The sequence below is a fragment of the Strix aluco genome, chromosome 9, assembly GCF_031877795.1.
Source record: "Strix aluco isolate bStrAlu1 chromosome 9, bStrAlu1.hap1, whole genome shotgun sequence".
Lineage (NCBI taxonomy): Eukaryota > Metazoa > Chordata > Aves > Strigiformes > Strigidae > Strix > Strix aluco.
The window spans coordinates 11,396,955-11,414,301 of record NC_133939.1 but is presented as its reverse complement, the minus strand read 5'-3'; the positions used below and the strand labels follow the sequence as shown (position 1 = coordinate 11,414,301).

The following is a 17,347-nucleotide window of genomic DNA, read 5'->3' as shown; positions in this document are numbered from 1 at the left end:
CTCCCCAGTGTCTTTCAGTGTGCCATGGTTTAACCCCAGCTGGCAATTAAGCACCACACAGCCGCTCGCTCACTCCCCACCCCGAAGTGGGATAGGGGAGAGAACTTGGAATAAAAAAACTCATGGGTTGAGATAAAGACAGTTTAATAGGACAGAAAAGGAAAGGAAAATAATAATAACAGAATATACAAAACAAGTGATGCACAATGCAATTGCTCACCACCCGCTGACGGATGCCCAGCCAATCCCCGAGCTGTGGTGTCCCCTGGCCAGCTCCCCCCAGTTTATGTACTGGGCATGATGCCGTATGGTATGGAACAGCCCTTTGGCTCGTCCTGGCTGTGTCCCCTCCCAGCTTCTTGTGCACCCCAGCCTCCCCTGGCCAGGCAGTATGAGAAGCTGAAAAGTCCTTGACTTAGCATAAACACTGCTTAGCAACAACTAAAACTTCAGTGTGTTATCAACATTCTCATCCTAAATCCAAAACACAGCACTGTACCAGCTACTAGGAAGAAAATTAACTTTATTCCAGTTGAAAGCAGAACACAGTATAACATTGGTTCTACTGTTTGGGGTGAAAAAAATGTACATAACTTTGTATATCTATCTATGCAGAGAATACATTTCAGTTTGAGTAATAAATATTCCTGGACACTTTATAAAAAGACTCCATAAAACAGCAATCATTAAATTTATCGACTTCTATTATACGTCAAGGTTTTATTTATTGCTGTTTGCAGAATGAAGTCTTTCTTAAAAACCTGTGCAAGCAATGCCCATTTAAAATACATTGCAAATGTAAACATTCCATAGCTATTACCCATCAGCAAACGTTATTATTTACACAGCTATTCAGCTCGCATGCAGATAATCTTTTCCAGAAAAGAGTTTCAGTGGATTGACTATTTAATGCTTGAGGTAAGTACCTAGCGTGCTCACTGCCCCATTTCTTGACTTCCATGATTTCATGCATACTAATTAAACAAAACCAAACTCAAACTCGGAGATTCCAAGATACCCTTACAAAAAACCATTACTGTCAACAATTTATAGTTGCAGGAACACACATTAGATTTCTCTTACCAGTGAATCTTGCAAAAAGACTGATTTGTTAACATTCACAGAGAGGATAAAAAGGTTATTTACAGGGTTAGGCTTTACTGGACAAAATAACTGAGTATCTTCATGTACTGCCTGACAGCTTCATTATAAAAACTCACAATCTGAGTACTCAAGACAATATAACAAAGACCATAATATAGAATTTTACCTGTATTGGAAATTAGCCTCTACTAGTTTACATCTGGACTTAAAAAGCAACATTAACAACCCCCTAAGCAATCCTACATCTGGAATTCACTATTAGAGCTGCCAGTGAAAAAATTTCTTTGCTAGCATTCAGCAAGTGAGCTTTTCTTTTACAAAGAGATCTAAAAAAACCCAAATTACTATTATTCATTTATCAATACTCACGCACTCATCTATATAAAATAGAAAAGAAAGCTAAACGTACACAGAAGCAACAGCCTATGCTTTAGAAGGAAGTTCCCTTCACTATGAAGTGAGGTAAAGCCTGAGGTAACAAATGGTGCTGAGGAAGGCATCCTACATGTACACCCATCTGTCCTGGTTTAACCCCAGCCGGCAACTAAGCACCACACAGCCGCTCACTCACTTCCCCCACAGCAGGATAGGGGAGAGAACTGGAAGAGTAAAAGTGAGAAAACTCATGGGCTAAAATAAAGACAGCTTAATATGTAAAGCGAAAGCCGCGTGCACGAGCAAAGCAAACCAAGGAATTCATTCCCCACCCCCCATCGGCAGGCGGGTGCTCAGCCACCTCCAGGACAGCAGGGCTCCATCACACCTAACAGTGACTTGGGAAGACAAATGCCACCACTCCAAACATCCTCCCCTTCCTCCTCCAAACATCCTCGCCTTTCTCCTCCTCCCCTCAGCTTTACATGCTGAGCATGATGCCACATGGTCTGGGATACCCCTGGGCTCGGCTGTCCTGGCTGTGCCCCCTCTCAGCTTCTTGTGCACCTGCAGCCTCCTCGCTGGCGGGGCAGGGTGAGAGGCAGAAAAGGCCTTGACTCGGTGTAAGCCCTGCTCAGCAATAGCTAAAACATTCCTGTGTTACAAACACTATCTCCAGCACAAATCCAAACCATAGCCCCATAATAGCTACTGTGAAGAAAACTCGATCCCAGCCAAAACCAGCACACCATCTAAGCAGAAGATCTGCTTTGCAATATGGATTTAAGACATAGTTATATCTGAAAACAGATGTTCCTCACAGCTACAGCATAAGTGTTTTCACACATTTCTTGAAACAGCAGAGGATGGAAATCCCAACAAGCCCTAGAGAACGGTGGAAATGGATGCCTTGGGTCCCCAGAGAAGAGTTGGTGCTCAGCACATTTTCCCAAATTTGAAGTGACAACAGAGCAAGCACAAGGACCCACCTCAGCTCCCTGACTCACTCCCTGCTGCTTTCCACAGCAAGGCTCTCCTCCCCACTGCCTCCCGCATCCCCAGAGGGCCACTGCCCTGAGAGTGTTTGCAGGACCTGTGTCACTCCCCAGGGCCCAGCTCCCTCTAAGCCATCCTGGTGGTCTCTTCTCTCCCAGACCCAGTGGTTTCCATATAATCGCAAATACTGTCCTTGTCCCCTGCTTGCTTATCTTTCAACCTCCCTACCCCTCCCATGTCACCCTTCTCCAGATTTCTGCCTGCATCTCATCATCACTTCTAGAGCAAGAGAGACCTTCCACACACCTCTCAAACATCCACAAAACCCTTCACCAGGCAGACCTGAAACCCTGTTCCAAAATGGACTACCTCTATTGAGTCAAGTTGGGAACAGATCCACATTTCTATCCAAAAGGCCATCTGCTTGCAACAGGGAGGAAAAAGAGATGCTTGGTGCACCAAGCCTTCAGTGACCACCACCCAACTGCAAACAAAGCTAGCAGCAGTACCTTCCTCAACAACTCTACCTGACCACACAGGGCTTGTTAGTTATTAAATAGCCCTTACTAAAGATCTAGGAGAACAAGACTGCATGGCTCTAGCAGTCTGACCTACACTCAGCAGGAAGTTTTCATGGAAATTTTTCAAGCAGGCAGACCCAGAATGAAATTAATTGCCACATCACCTCCAGTCCTTGATTTCTCACTCCAAGTCCTGAACAAAAGATAATCTGTCTCCCCCTGTACTTTGCCATCCTTCCCTCTATACTATTTGTGAACTGCTATTAGCTTGCACAGAAAGAGGTATAGTGAGAGATCAAAATTACTACTGATTACGGCTTTTCTCTCAAAAGGATGCAGATTTTCTGGATGTGAGGGGAATAACTACTGCCTGCAAGCACATCTAGGGTAACTTTGAGCTACCTTGTTCAGATCGCCCTGTAGCATCCAGCTGTGACCCACCTCTCACACAACCCTGGGTGAACATTCAGGCTCTTTAAATGCTTCCAGTCACTCTGCTGGGGATCACAAACCCACGCAGGCGGATTGCCAGAGCCACCTCAGCACTCCCACTCCTGCTCACACAACTCACCCCCCATGAGGCTTCAGCATAAGCAAATCCACAACTGAACTCCAGTCCTGATGGCAACTCAAGCGTACGAGTGTGTTTCTGCAAAATACACGAGGGCACACAGAGACCATCAGGAAAGACACATCATGACCTGGAACAAACCATTTTCCAAGGTAAGTGTTTAACAGAGCGCTGGGGCAGCTGAGGTTGCTCATGAAGCGTACAGCCTGAGGGTATGGTTTCAGTTTGGCTCAAGCAGATTTAGCACTGGGCTGGTAATAAAAACAAGACTGTTCATCTCCAAAACATAATCCAGCTCTTTCCCTCCATTGTACCAACACACAAGTGCCTGCATGGCTAGAAATGAGTCAGATTAGCTTGCTGATCCAGTTTAAACCCTCCCCTTCTCAGGGCAGAAGGGTGGATTTTCCTTTGTATCAGTTTCGGTTCTTATTGAGCCTAGGGTGAGTCACTGCAGGCACCTAAATCAACAGAAAATTAGCACTACAAAAGATGTTATTCTTCTGCTACCTCAAACTGGGTACCCATGAATAGACAGGCATCAGTGCCACCAAAAAGAGGGAACACACAGCTGGAGGAGGAGAGGGAAGAAGCCATGCTGTAAATCAAACCTCTACTCAGCTGTAGGAGAACCAAAATCAGCGTAGACCAATATGCAAAATGCCGTGACTTGGTCGTCACCAGTACACTGTGGGATCAGAGAAGAGCTGTGGTCTGGAGGATTAACCTTCTGCTCTCACTACTAATGATCTCACTACTTACTTTTTTTGGAGCTCACCTTGGTGGTTTCAAGTGCCACAGCCTAAATAAATACCTTTGAACTTTGGATGTCAGCTATTCAACATTCTTATAAATACAAAGGGGTTTAATGTATGTCCTTCACATCTCAATGCTACATTTGTAAAATGATACTCCTATTTCCTTAGGAGGCAGCCAGAAGACATGTTATTAGGATTAATATATCATGCGCTTGTTAGACACCAAGATACTATAATGGTAGGAATTACATGAACCGAACAAGTCCTTTACCCTAAGGAGAGACTTTCTACTATATTAACTAAATCTTGAGACAAAGGAAACAGTTTTATTATCTAGAAAAGTTTGCAAAACGTTTTCTTTTCCTTTTAGTAGGCCCATTTACACGGGGGGGGGGATAAAAAAAAAAATCAGTGGTAGCAGACAACAGGTAGACAAATGTGGTCACACAGAACTAAATTAGACAGAAGCAGTTGACATTTCTTGAGGGCAAAGACCTGTGCTTTCTCTTAAATGGATCCTTGGTATATTCAGTTACTTCTAAAAAAGGTAATAGCAAATGGTTGTTAAAAACGTCCATTTGTCATCAACCTCTTCTAGGTACTTCCATGCCCCACTTGTACAAAATATCACTGCGTGTTGCAGGAGAGTGAGAGGGTCTGGTTCGTAAATCTATCCTCTGCTTTCTAACGAAACAAAGATATTTATGAGGACCTGAAAGCTAAAGTGACAAAGTAGACAAACAGCTTTATTTTTCCCAAAAAAATTATGGGACTTTCAATGCACAGTTTGACTGCATGAGCTACAAACTGAAGTTTAAACCTTTGTTACAGGTGAAAAGTAAAACTAAATCAAAATCAGCACTAATTCAGGAACAACACTTAAACAGACATCCTAAAGCTACCATTACCTATGACACAAATACCCCTCCAAGATAGTAAAAATCAGCTGAAAATGCAAACCCCATTGCAATTCTGCATCTCAGAAATGTTCCTATTTAAAACATTTTAAAATTTATTTTCCTTAAATAAGTTATTTTTTTAACTTATAAAAAACAGACTAAATATTTAACAGATTGATGAATACACCTTCATTAACAAGAGTAATAAAACACAGCTCTAAGGTAACAAATGTCAGCAAAACTGAAAGCATTTCCCAAGAAGTTAACATCACTGTTACTACGAATACGGAGAAGAAAACAGTGTGATAAAAACATTTATTCAAAGTCATTCAGCAAAGTAATGGCTATGCCAGGAACACAATCCAGTGCTGCTACACCTTTTGTCTCCTTTCCTTCCCACTATATAATACTACTTCATGGCAAACAAGTGTCTTAACTCATTTCAGGCACTTGGATTTATCAGATATCATCAATACATTGCTTCCATTCCTTCTCATAAGCCATTACTACAGCATTTAAGAGAGGTATTTCATGCCAAACTAAATGTTTTCACATTTGTGTCAGAGAAACAAAGAAATTAATGGATAAAGTACCTTACTATTGCAGAAGACCTCAGAGTGACTTCAGTATCTGCAAATTAACTGTTGAAGAGAGACAAAAACACCAATTTCCCAAGTAGTCTGCTAGATTTTTAAACCAGAGGCACAAATTAAACATGGAAGAGCACTTAAACAAAAACACCAACACCACTACACATGCAGTATAAAAAAAGTCTGCATAAAAATAAACCAGAAGCTTCATCATTACCCCCAACCTTTGGCTACTGGAGGGGTGGAGTAACAGCCCAGTTATCACTACCAGTTTATCACTCTCCAAATTCCTACAGTCATTTTCCAATTGTTTAAGACAATCCTCCCAAGTACTTCCACTGGGAGGCAGACTCTGCTTTCCATTTGAATGGAAGGGAACCACTAGAATGGTTCAATATGCCATTTTCTACTACAAAATACAGCCTTAGATCAATTCTCTAATTTCTGGGAAATCTGAAATGATAAGGAGTGAACTGGTCTGTTTGTTTGTTTCTTAAAAAACAAAACAGAAATAGATGTTCTGTTGCCACATAGTCAATCTGGTTGCGTGCTGTATTCTAGTCATTATTTGTCAGATGAGAACAAAAATCTAACATAACAATACCAGAGATTTTTAGCAGTAAAGGTGCTTATGTTTTTTTCTCGAGCAGAAGCTATACCTGCATAAAAATGTTCTCATTTACTTTTAGATGAATTAGAGCTCATGTAGTGTGACAGCAAAAATTATTACCCATTATCCTATATTCATTTTTTGAAGAATACCAGATGACCAGCTCCAAAATCTGGGTAAGCTCATGTATTTATACTGTCTTTACCTTCTTTCTTTAACATTTCTTCTTTCTTTGATGGGCTTTTCTTAGGGATAACCTTAAGCCAGAACCTCTTTAAAGAACAAGCAGCAGATGAATACACTGACGCAACAAAGAAAATCTCAGAGACCAAAATGATGATGCAGGCTTCAGAAGAAAAAGTAAACTATTTATTCCAAGTCTTTAGAGAAGTTCCTCACAAGAAAAACGTCAGAGGAACAATACTTTCAAGAGGAATTTTACAATACATTTCAAAGGAATAAGAACATCCACAGCACGATCAAAGCTATCAAAGTGATAAAGTGGGATGTTTCACCACTTAATTTGAAAGGCCAAGCTGTTAACATTTTCAATACACTTTCTCTTTTGAAGGATAAATACATTTTCAGGTTCCAATTGCTTAGGTTTTGGTGTGTTTGGTTTCGGGTTTTTTTTAACAACATCATTGTGTCCAGTCATCTACAGGGATTTACTACCAAAAAATACTTAATGAAGAGGTTCCCGCAGGAACATCTGCTTTTCTCCCCCCTCACTTTCCACTGTGGTGACTGCATCTCCAGAACAGGAACAAACCCCCTCTGGCCAGCGATGGAAGTCACAAGTCTCTCAGAGGGGACCACTACCTTTTCAGGTAAAGACTACGGCTCCCAACTCCACGTGCATGCTTCACACTGGTTTTTTTTAACATTCACTCTCAATATAATGAAGAGATCCCTCCCAGGCCACACAGCAGGAAAAAAGCAACAGGAACGCTATTTATAAAAAAAAAAAAAAAAAAAAAAAAAAAAAATCACAGACCCCAGGAAGTGTTGCCTCAAGCCAACACTTGCACAAGACTCACTGGGCGTTTCATACCTCATGAAGTGAAGTCCTCTCTGCAAGGACTAAGCAAGACATACCAAAAGCAGTACTTCACTGCAAACAACTATATAAAAACAGAAAATAACTTATGAAGCTTTTCCTGAGCACAAATAGAAAGGGAGAAATGAAATTTTCTCTAAGTTCTGTGAATATGCAATTTTCAAGTACAGTTTTAATAATCTTACCCCTGCCACAAATTGTAAATCTATTCTCAAAAACATAGTCTTCTGTTTCTTAGACTGTTTACATTAGTATCTGTGAAATGTCATCTCCTAAACACACAAGTTTACAGATGATTACCCTTGACTCAAGTTGTTTTAATAGAAATACTTCAAGATGTTTATTTGAACATATACCCCAATTATACTGCAATGCACGGGAACTGCCTCTCTCCTAGCATTTTTCAGAACCTGACTAAAAAATGACTCATCTAACTCCAAATTTCAAAAAGGCTCAAACTAAACCAAACCGTGATTTATGACACTAAAAATGCTGCACACAGAGTCAATCAATAGAAATAGGACTTAAACAAATGTTTCCTATGGATATAAGCATGACACTACAACCACCAAGTTGCCAAAAAGAACATCACCTGGAAGCCACTCAGGAACTTTTCCGCCTTTGCCACAGATGCAGGGTCCTGCTCTCTGCAACATCAAAGCTGGCCAAAGTGGTTCCTGAACTAAGTCCAGGGAAGGCTACCACAGAAGCAGGTTTCAGCTGCTACTGCTTCAACCTCACTCCCCCATGTATTTGTGGGCAGACAGCACTCTTTCTTTGCACTCAGAAAGTGTGGGGTGACCCATGGGGCATTGCACAAAAGCTTAAGTTACAGAAAGACTAGCAGGCTGTTTTACTGCAAACCACTTTACAAGGTTTGTATTTCTCTTGACTGCTCTGACATTCTACAGACAGTGGGGAATACAATATTACAAAATAAAAAAATAGCAAAAGAAAATATTTCAAATTCAGTGTTTTCCTAAAGAGTTACTTCATCTAGGTTTTATATCTATACTGCTTGGGGAAATGACTCCTTTGTTCAAAATCCAGCATTGGAATTTATTTAAGTACAGCATAAGGATGCCTACCCTGCTCATTTGAGATATCATCCTATTTTCTGACATTAGAAGTAACAGTGTATCAGGACAACCTGATAAGCAAGCAAAGCAAGGCAGGATCAGTTATGAACATGCCCAACAACTGCGTAACATGAAACAAACACAAAACAAGGATTCATTAAATTAGAGGCCATTTTATTCTATGTGAAGAAACATGGTCCTCAGATCCAATCCTTATGTGTCACTCTTAAAAAAAAAACTTACAAATGAAGGTGTTGAAAAATCAGAGGACAACATCCAGTGCCCACAGATATGGACTGGAAGGGATGAAGGTGAGCAGGTAATTAAGTCCTCACAGGAGGTAATTCAAGTCAGTAGTTCAGAATGAGTATACAAATACTATGCAGGTAGGTGGGAGTTTTTAGCAGAAGGGAATCATGTTTTTCTATTCAGGATAAACAAACACACCCTTAGACTCTGATTATGTTAACATGACCAAATTATTGAAGCGCCTGGCTGCGTAGAGCCTTCACCACTAAGTTTTTAAAACAAGAACATCGACTTTTTCAAAAAAGAAAGGTGCCATAGCACCAACAGCATTTGCAGGACTTTTTTTGCCTGTGTTACACAGATGGGCAGATTAGAGTAACACATTCACAAACTGGAAGTCCTGAATAAACAGTTAAATATTTCTAGAGGAAGAATATAAATAACATATTTCATCTGTTTCATGAGCCACTGACATTTCAAAAACCAAAATAATTACATCCTGCATCTAAAAAAATTCCAAAAAGAAACATGAAAGATTAAGCTCATGATGTAATTAAAACATATACAATTTCAACCACTGTACTCTTAGGCTCTGTTATCTTAGATGTATGCACATCTACAGATGCATAGAAAGAAAAAGTCAAGCCAGCAGACCTCTCCATTCTTTCAAACCCTGGACCTGGCCACAACTGCGTATGTGAACGCATAACACTGGATGTGGACAGAGTTTAAATAAAACTTATGTTATTGGTAAATGACAGATTTTTGAAAACAAAAGTTGTCACAAGTTTCTTTATGAATGTCAATTTTAGTTAACATTCCCGATTAAAAACCCTCACACCACCTTCCAACACCCACGAACAGCCTTGGTTTTGTGTCTAGGACACACACACTAGCTCACAGCCCTGCTACACTCGATTGAGAAGTGGATTTGTACCTTGTTCTTCAAAATATTGCATGTTATCAGGTTAAGCTATTTGTGCAAATTGTAAGAGAACTAGATAAAAATCTCCATAAGCATCTTCCCCCTCAAAGGGGGTGGGGTGGGGCAGAAATCTACATAGTTCTCAGCACTGCAGAGCCGGAAAATATTTTCTAGGCATCTCAAAACTGTCTATTAGGAAAATAATTTCTCTATTTGCAGTTTCCCTAGAACAATACCGTGCAGCAGTACTTCAGAACAATTAAACTTCACTTATAAATGACTGACAAGCCCTGGCAACAGAATTTTCCAAGTAGTTTGTGGATTTACTGCTGCAGAACAGACTGAACCTACATTTTGCCACATAGACAATCAAGCTCCCTGCCCGAGCATTACTGGGACCACTGTGTCCCTCCTACGCCTGTTGCCTTACCTCTCTCCTCTTCAGCATTCACCAAACATATAAATCCTTACAATATCTGCAGACAAAAAAAGCAGATGCATCTCTCTACATAACCACTTAAATCCTCCTGCAAAGCTGTCACCTCCTGCTTCTCCTGTTCCCGTCTGCCTTCCTCCATACCCACATACTTAAAACACAGGCTACAGACATCCTCTTTACCAAACACAAATTACACATACATCTAACTTTTAAAAAACTAACCACAGATGCTCCCTTTTCCACATTTTTCATAAGTTCTCACAGAATGAGCCCATAAACTTTGATTTTAATAACAGTTTGGTGAAATAACCACAGACCATGCTCTACTGTTTTGATGTCAGATTATTAAAAGAAATGTTGAAAGGTTAGAGGTCAGTTTTGTTAGAAACACCATAAAACCAAATGATTAGCTGTTAGGATAATGGTAGAAACAAGTGATTAACCTTGAAACAATCCACTAGTGTATATGCACGTCAGAAAGTAGAAGCCTAGGTAGGATCAATAGGAAGTACAGACAGCGAGCTGTGTCAACCTGCCTACATCTGCCAAACTATGAGGACACTGTGTAGAAGGTAATTCTGGCAGGGGGAGATGGTGACCACTGACCCATGGACCACCAACTCTGATTACACCCCAGACTCAAAAGAAAAAGGTGGAGAAGGCAAACTAGGCACGCGTGCTAATTGACATGTTAAGCATAGAGATTATAACCAATCACTTGGTAGATATGTACCAGAGTACTGAATATGTATAAATTGTGTGTATAAATAGTCATAGTTTTCGGGACCACAGCGTGCTGTCTTGGGACACGCACCCGTGCATGTGCATTCACATAACCAAGGAAAATACCTCCATCCTGTGTGTGAATTGGGCATCTGCACACTGGGTGATGAACCCCGTTTTGGGACAACAGTTTCACAGACTATATTCTGATACTGTCTTAAAACTTTGGTTGGTAGAAATCATACTGTATGTCTGAGCCAATAAACCTTACATCATCATGTACACTGATGCATGACACTGCACCAATTGCTCTGAAGTCTTCTGGTCAAGAAGCAAAGAACCCATGCAAAACCTTCCTGCGGATGTTTGAGGTCTCTTGCACATCTCAGTAGTCAACCTCAACAAAATGAGGCACACTACATACCCAGCAGTAAGGGAAAGGCAGAAAAGTCTTCCCTCTAAGGATGCAGAAAAACTGTTTTTATATAGTTTTCAGTTCACAGTATCCTTATGAGTTTACCACAGGAGAATGTTCTACACAGACAATAATGTAACACAGCAAATAGATGGGGAACGGGATCTGGCAGTGCAGCACTACTGCTATTCTGCTGCTCCATCTTCAGCAAGTCACTTCTAATCTTTATTATTGCTTCTCCCCTTCCAGGTCTCATATTGGTTTCATCTAGTAGATACATGCCTTCAGGGTAAAGATGATATTTACACAGTACCTAAAAAACCAAAGCACTAGGTTTCCAATTTTTAAGTGAAATAGGAAAAGGCTTGCAGTTTGTTATTGCTGTTTTCCACTATCAACAGTGAAAATCTGTAAATCAGTAACTTTCAATAATCCTATCTTCCCTGCCTTCCAGGAAACCCATAAGACTGAGAAGCCAGCTTGTCCCATTTCAGATATTGTAATTAACTGGCACATCTTCGTAATTAACAGGACTCATGAACACCAAGGGAAACATGACTTCCCAATGCACGTGTGTTGACAAACTGCCACCACCGCCGCCTCCTATGGCATTACAAACACTAAGTGACTTCCCGTGAGCTGCAGGCTCACTTCGGGAACGAGGGAACATGCGTGAGTAATTCCTTCCTAAGGAGCAGTAAAGACTCTTGCAAGTTTTGAAACGGGCTGATTCTAAAACCATTCTGAATTTTGAAGAACTTTTCTCTAATCGATTTAGAAGGTCATACAAAATTAGATTTGAGCTTCCTTCAGAGAGCTGCACTTTTTCCCTCTATAGTTCTGGATTTAGTAATAGCTATTCAGGAGGTGTGATTAGGATATGGCCTCAGCCAGGTGATTTCCTTCAACATTTTCAAAATTGTTAGATCCCAAACTGTATCTCAAAGCAGAGTACTGAAACCTTCGAGAGCCCTTTGGGCCTTAGTACATGGCAAACCCTGATGTAGATCAGGATCTCAGGATGAAGAGCAGTTCTTCCAACTCTAACTGCATAATTAAACAAATAAAGTCCTGCCATTTGAGAGCTGCTTAAGATTGGCTTGAGTGCTTGCACTCAAACCTGCACTGCCAGACCACATGCAGTCCTAAATAAGATTGCTCAGAAACTTCTACTGCGACTGCTCCGTGGGCAGAAACTAAATAGAGCCACAGGATAATTCAGGTGGGAAAGGACCTCAGGGGACCTCTGGTTCAACCTCCAGCTCAAAGCAGGGTCACCCATGAGATCACACCTGCTTTGTCAGGGCTTTATGCAGTTGGATGTTGAAGGAGGCCGCCCAACCTCTCCAGGCAGCAAGTCCCACTGCTTGACTGACTTCAGGGTGAAAAATGCCTTATAGACACAGACCTCTAACTCCCAATTCACACCTGCTGTCTCTTGTCCTCCCACCACGCACCACTGTGAAGAACCTGACTTCACTCTCTTGAAAACCTCCCCACAGGTGCTGGAAGGGCCCCCCAAACTGTCTCTTCTCCAGGCTCAACAACAGGCACAGTTCTTCTGCCTCTCCTCACAAGGCAAAAAGCTCACATCTCCAGACAATCTTGGTAGCTCTCCACTGAACTCACCCCAGTTTATCATCATTCCCCTTGTCCTGAGGAGCACAACAACTGGATGCTGTATTCTGAATGTGGCCTAATGAGCACTGAGGGGAAGAGGATAATTGCTTCACTTGACCTACTGTCTGTGCTCCTTTTAGTACAGGACACATGGCTGCCCCACACTCAGTTAGCTGTCTACCATGAGCCCCAGGGCCTTCCCAGAAGAGCTACTCCCTGAGCAGGCTGGCCCCAGGCTGTGCTGGTGCAAGGGGTTACTCCTGCCAGGAAACAAAGCCAGAAAGCCCCCACGCTTAAATAACCGTTTAAATGGTAAATTTGCTTAGTAATCGGCAGCAGATGAAATGGATAGAAATCGAAGCCAAGTCTTCTTAGTGTTAATACAACTTACTTAGTAGTACTAAGTCGCATCTTAGGGCCATATTCAGATGGCCTAAATTCCACATAAATCCTTCTGCCTCCTATTTCTTATTAGCTGGCTTTCAGGCAGCTCCCCATTCATCGTCTTATGTAAATTCTCTGAATTGCTCTCCAAAACCACCTAGATTTCTCCATTGACTGAGAAAAGGGGCTTGAGTGGAATTGAGGCCACCTGAACTTAGTCTTTAAGGTCTGGGAACACTGCGGCATCAGACCGCATTATTCCTTTGGTTTTGTCACTGTGGCAGTAAGTAACAGCTCGTTTGTCAGAACAGGTTTTAGTTTAGTTACTCTTCCACTGGAACATAAATTTTTAAGAAAATGTAGATTTCTAACCAATTCAGTTCTTCCTACTACTTTCCAGCAATTTACTCCATAGCTGGATCTCCATAAACAAGAATGCTTTATCAGTAGTTCTCTCACATTTTTGTCCTGAGCTGTGTGTGCTACTTTGTTCCAGATGTCTTGACATTTCACTGATAAAAAATTTGGTCTTTAGTATGATTGTGGCTCAAACCATTTACTGGTCTACAGAAAGGAAAAATAAAAGCCCTACATCAGCACTAAATGTGGGCTGAGGGAATCAGTGGCTTAAATGCTCAACAGTTTAGCAAGAGCACACCATGCTTCAAGTCAAGCATGAAGACATTTCCTCTAGTTCTTCAAAGACTCAGTTTTTCAATAAATACCATTCCAATTTTCTTAGGCTCCAGGCTGAACCAGATCTCTCTATTTGAGAAATTATTTCTCATAAGCAATATGGTTTTATAACAGTGTCATAAATTGAAAAGTTACACATATCAGCATACTCAGCCCAACATGCTCTATTTGGTGGTCTTATGTAATCAGGATCCTCCAAGCAAGAGAGATGGAGCAGGGAAGATGGGAACTGACCATAACACTTCTGAAAAAAAGAACCAGATTCCACACACCTTGCTTCAGGATATTAGTAGTGCTTTTTGCAAAGCCCCACAGCACTGCAGATGCACAGGTATGGACAGCCTACCCTTGTCCACAGCTAGATCTCTCTCAGAATATCACAGAACACCAACAGATACATGACTGTGAAATATACAGAATAATGCTGAGGTTTATTATCTGCACGATTACTTTGAGTGGAATGGGACACTTGGAGATGGCACAACTTTCATAACCAGAGACAGCTTGCTGAGGATCAAACAAGCTGTTTTAGAATAAACTAGGTAGGTCTGCTTCTCTCCAAGGGATTCTGTTTCCATTAGTAAGAAGCTTGCCTTCCTGACCAGTCAAAAGGGACTGGATCCATACCACAAGCTGAGCATGTTATGTGGTTCGGAATTCTCAACCCCATAGATCAGCAGATCCAACAGATTCACCCAAGTTTGTCAGCCAGCCATCAAAACTGCACAAAGCATGAAATCTGAACATGCCTCCTGTTCCTAGGGACTAACAATTACAAGGAAAATGAAGTCTTTCAGTCACAATATGCTTCAGCCGTTCCTGAAGCATAAATCCACAGGACAAGGAGGAATTATCAGGCCTAACAATGTATTTCCTTAATTTTTCAAAGCACGCAGGACAGGCAAATACAATGAGATGTGCTTGCTCTCTCAGTGGTGCAGATGGTTACGAGTATAAATTCTTATGAGTGCGCCTAGACAATTATCTTTCTCTTAGGACATAATTAAGATCTGATAATGCAGCTACCATTTCTGACTTTTACTTTTTATCCCCAGGAAAAGCAAAAAAAGTTATATGCTGTAGTGAATTTTGGACAATAAGATGCTAAGTCCCTCTGGAGAAAGACTATTTCTACAGCAGAACATAACCAGACAAAAATCCCTTTAAGTGTTTTTGGGTTCATTTTGTGCTTTTTCTGTACATGATGCTTAGAACAAAATAATAAAAAAACTTCATGTCCACTCAAATACTCTTTAAGACTTCTGTAAGTCTAAAATATCGTTAGCAAAAATGAGTGCCCTTACCCTTAATAGGCTCTTAAAAGTACTCAAAATCATTTATCATTGATTTTGCTCTTTTTCAGAAATTCTATATTGGTAACAGCACTTTTAAAGTTAGAGAATGAGGCTATTTAAGTACAAGAATTTCACATTCAGTGTTACCAAATCCATTTCATAGGCCAAAAAAAGCCATGTTTATCTGGTACTTCTAAACAAAATGCAGTACTTCTCACTTAAAAAAAAAAAATATACCAGTTGTACATAATTATTACATGTTTTGTGGGAGTTATTTCTTCAGCAAGTTAAAAAAAAAAAAATCTAGCAGTGCTCAAACTACCTTACAACTATTTTTATTCAGGTCACCGTTTCAGTTTTTCTGAGGGTTACTGTTTGCTTATTTCCCAAAGATGTGGCTGAGTCCCACAAACTGAACTTGAAGCTGTTGATGGAACTATCTGAAATAATCTTTTAACGCCCGCTTCTCTCCCGTCCCTTCGAGTGAAGAATGCTCCTCTGCTATCTTTCCCGAGCGAGTCCACGGAAGGGAGGTAGCTCAGCACTAAATCTAGTATCAAAGCCCTAGAAATCAGAATGAAAACAGTAAAATATGACTGGAAACTCTGATTCATACCTCCTTCAACCGTGCTGGTTTCACATTACACGCACGTACAGACCACAAGCTGCACGCCGAGAGTGAAGAGTACACGCAGACGCACTTTCGGTACCGACCCCCGCGGTTTGGGATACACCAGGCAAGCGGCCGGGACACGGCGTCCCCCCGCGCCGCACCGGCGGGCGGTCACCTGCCGGGCGGGCCGAGGCGGCGGCGGGCCGCCCTCTCCCCCCGGCCCCGGCCGGCTCGGTGACTCACGGCGTGCCTCCTCCACCTCCTCGTACGTAAGAGCCGAAACACAAAGAAAAGCATTAGAATAAAGCGCCTATTATTGCCTATTATTTCACTAATTAGCCGGCAAGCCGCTCCCGCGCGCTCCGGCGCCCTGCGCGGGCGCTGCTCCCCTCTCAGCGGCGGGAAGGCCGCCCGGTCGCCGCAGGGGGCCCCGCCGGGCCGCCCCTCACCGCCGGCCGGGCCGCGGGCGGCTCTCGCCGCGCCCCCTCCCCTCCCCACCGAGCCGCTTCAGCACCACCGCGGCCCGGATGGCCGCCGCGCCCGCGCTCGCCCCCGCGGAGGCGGCGGGAGGCTGCGCCGCCCCGCCCCGCGTCGCGGCCCCGGGAGGCCCGGCGGGGCGCCGCCCGCCCGTTCCGGCGGCCCCGCACCACGGCGGGGCTGGGCGCGCTGCCGGCGGCGCAGGGCCACGCAGCATCCCCCCGCCCCCGCGCCGGCCTCCCACAGCCCCGCACTCACCGGGCCCCGGCCCCGCGGACGCCCGCACGCTGCGGGCCGCCTACCGCCCGCTGCGGCCCGAGTGCGCGCCCCCGGCCGCGCCGCGCCAGTGGCTGGGCCAGCGGCTGGGCTCAGCGGCGGCTCGGCAGCCCGCCGCCGCCGGGCGCCCTCATCCCGTATGCGGCACGGCGCCTCCTGGTTGGCCGGAGCGCGGTGGCGCGCGGGGCCGGGCTCCCCAGGAATGGCGAGGGGCGGGGCCCGCGCCGGCGCGGGGTTACTACAGGTCACCGCGGCGGGGGGCGGGGCAGGGGGCGGGGCCGGCCGCTGGGGCGGGGCCGCGTCGGCCCTTCCGCGCTTCGGCCGCACTGCGCGTGCGCGCCCGCCGAGCGCGGGGCGGGGGCTGCGGGTCACCGCGATGGGGAATTGCCGGGTCTCCTGCCTGAATCTGAATGTTTTTCGTCTCTATTAAAATTCCTGTTAATTATCTCTAGTCCGCCGTTAATTTCATTACTTTGACAGGAGCTCCCCCAGGGAGCGGTAACGCCGTAAATGTGTGGATGATGTAAAATGTGAAGTTTGCGGGGGGTGCAGGGCTATCAGAAGGACATGGACCTGCTCGAGTGGGTCCGGAGGAGGCCATGAAGATGATCAGGGGCTGGAGCACCTCCCCTGTGAGGACAGGCTGAGAGAGTTGGGGTTGTTCAGCCTGGA

General features: G+C 43.6%; 1 protein-coding gene across 6 annotated transcripts in view; it reads right to left on the bottom strand.

Annotated features, from left to right (window-relative positions):
* Positions 1-16,796, bottom strand: part of ACSL3 (acyl-CoA synthetase long chain family member 3) — a 55,635-nt gene extending 38,839 nt beyond the window's left edge. For 5 of the 6 annotated variants that reach the window (XR_012624275.1, XR_012624274.1, XM_074833691.1 and 2 more), the window contains exon 1: positions 16,658-16,796. The gene's annotated coding sequence lies outside the window, so the exon portion shown is untranslated. Of the gene's footprint in view, positions 1-15,925; positions 16,026-16,657 lie in introns of those variants that run through there. The other variant, XM_074833690.1, reaches the window with a different exon arrangement.
* Between the last annotated feature and the right edge of the window lie 551 nt (positions 16,797-17,347).